Here is a 2,698-nt window from a genome sequence, read left to right as displayed (position 1 = left end):
ACTGGACCTCCTTCGTTCAATTAAAATTCTTCAAGGTGGCCGCAGTCTAACGAGAAAGGCAATTAGGAGATAAGAGATGAAGTTTTTTTTTTTTTAATGTTTACCTTGCCCTAAAAGAAACCTGCATGACAAAGGTTTCGCATTTTGGCTGAAGGGTGTAATTTTGAGGAGAGGGGGAAATCGAATACGATCGTAAAGAACAAATGGAACTTATTTGATCGAATCCGAAAAAATGAAACGCAAAGTCAACCTCAGCGGAATTTGAACTCACAACGTAACGAGTCGAGAGAAATAACGTCAGGCACTTTGTCCGAAGCGCCAAATATTTTGCCAGCTTGCTACCTTAGATACTACATGATGATACTTTAAACATTGAGACACAAACCTAGCTTATATTGTTATAGGCAATATGTACTCTGGAATAAGTACTATGGGCGTTGTTAATTAGTCGGAGTCCGGGACGCTTAGTTGCGAAAGATAACAAGAATATGCTGAAGATAACGAACTCTGAAACGCCCGCAGCAGAATGCTCGCGTGTTTTCGCATAAGAGGAGAACGAAGGGACAGAAAGAAAATAGTGTGATAGAGATGTTCATATGGAAAGACATGTAATTTTACTTCATGTTATATAACTATGAATATTTCGTTGGTTTAGTTTGTTTTCCTTCGTTAAAAATCTTGAATAATTCTCATTAAAAAAAATATATGTATCACATTCTCAAATTGATTTGTGTCTTCTTCAGCGACAGAATAACAAGTTATATCATAATGGTAACGAGTATAATGGTGTCACTATTGTGTCGACGTTTCAGCTATGACAACCGTTTATATCCATATTGGTTCAACACTTTATTTCCAAATTAGTTCACATTTTCTTCAACTACAGAACACCAACATATTTCAGAACATTTCATAACGATCATGTGTCCGAGGAATTCTTAATTACATAAAATATAATGAGAAACACTTGAAATATATATATCAGGATATTTGCCAACCATAGATTTTAAAAATCAAAGCCAAAACGATTCTATCACAGAGTTTCTTCCACACTTAAACATCTCATTAAACAACATTTAAGTATTATATCCAGAATAGAAGTTATATCCTTTTCTATGTGGTGTACATCTGACTAAATTGTATTATATTCTGGTTGCGATGTTAAAACATTAAACAGTATTTAAGTGTTCATCTATCCGGAGGAAGTCGAAAACAACATGAAAATGTTAATATCCGGATATCTTAGAAAATGAAGAGAAACGTCCATCCGCCGTAGACGGAGGCGATAGGAAGATATGTGAACGAGACAACTGGAGACTTAATTCTTGACGAAAATAACTATTTCTATAACGGGAAGTTATATAGAGAGAAGAAAATAATATGATTTCGCCGGCATAAATATAGAAATTGTGGTGAGCAATATAATTTTTAGATCATAATGAAGAAACGTTATTTCTTATTAAAATTATTGAATCTTAGTTGTACATGACATCTTTTTTTATAATGTGCCAAAGGAGAGACACTATTGGGTCGCCATTTGCTGGATATTGTAGTCAAATCTCCATCATATCGCACCCTATAATCATAAATAAGAAATATTCACATCATAGTAAAAATCTGGTTTTTTACGGATATATTTACAGCCGATACACCTCAGAACATAAACCTGTTTCAAAACAGTTTGCTAAAGATTGAACATTAACCGTAACCCTAAAACCCTTTTACGGAAACATAAACGCACGTGGATTACAAATGACGTAAAATGTAGTCAAAACGAAAGATCGCCAGTTGTTTCGAACATAACAAAGGAAAATTAATATTTCACAGAAGGCACTTAATGACGGACATTTTCTAAAAAGAATTTAAATCTGTCAAAACACTGAAACTCAATGACAATAATATAAGCCCCTGTCATTCATATATTTTATGACGCTATCTCAAGTATATCAATATTATGGATATGCTAATTCTGTTTGCTTTTATTTATTAAAACAATGTACTTCATGCAACATTAATAAGAATTAGATACATTAAAAAGTACAGTAATCACTCGCCAAATCACGGTTCGCCTATAACGCCCGCAGTACATCGTGGATTTTTCTGGCTAATATATGTAAATTTATATCGCGGATTCCTTAATATATCGCGGATTCCTTAATATATTTCGGGTTTCTGCAGCCGATAGCTATTTATTTTTTTTTAGATTTTAATTATTTCTGTGGTAAAAAAAAAAGCATTTTAACGCCTAAAAAGTATTAAATTAATAAATAAAAATACAGTACAGCACTGCACTCTACAACACATTAATTAAAACATATTAAAGTAAAATACGCAATGAAAATTACTAGGCGAAGATTGGGATTCGCTAAAAATTTTCAAAAAGGAATTTTTACATGTATAAAATTCTTTACATTCAAAGATAATAATTTAAGGTCCTCTCATTTTATATTTTATAACTCCAGGTCTGAAATAACAAGATTCTTGCCACAATAATCTTATATTTCTAAATTAGTTCACATTTTCTTCAGTTACAAAGTTGTACGTATTTTAGGATGATCAGGATTAAGTCCGAGAGATTCTTAATTAGATAAAATTTAATGAAAAACACTTGAAATATATATATCCTGGATATTTGCCAACCATAGATTTTAAAAATCAAAGCCAAAACGATTCTATCACAGAGCTTCTTCCACATTAT

The sequence above is a fragment of the Octopus bimaculoides genome, chromosome 23 (assembly GCF_001194135.2).
Source record: "Octopus bimaculoides isolate UCB-OBI-ISO-001 chromosome 23, ASM119413v2, whole genome shotgun sequence".
NCBI classification, from domain to species: Eukaryota; Metazoa; Mollusca; class Cephalopoda; order Octopoda; family Octopodidae; genus Octopus; species Octopus bimaculoides.
The sequence above is the reverse complement of the archived record's forward strand: the minus strand, read 5'-3'. Positions refer to the sequence as shown.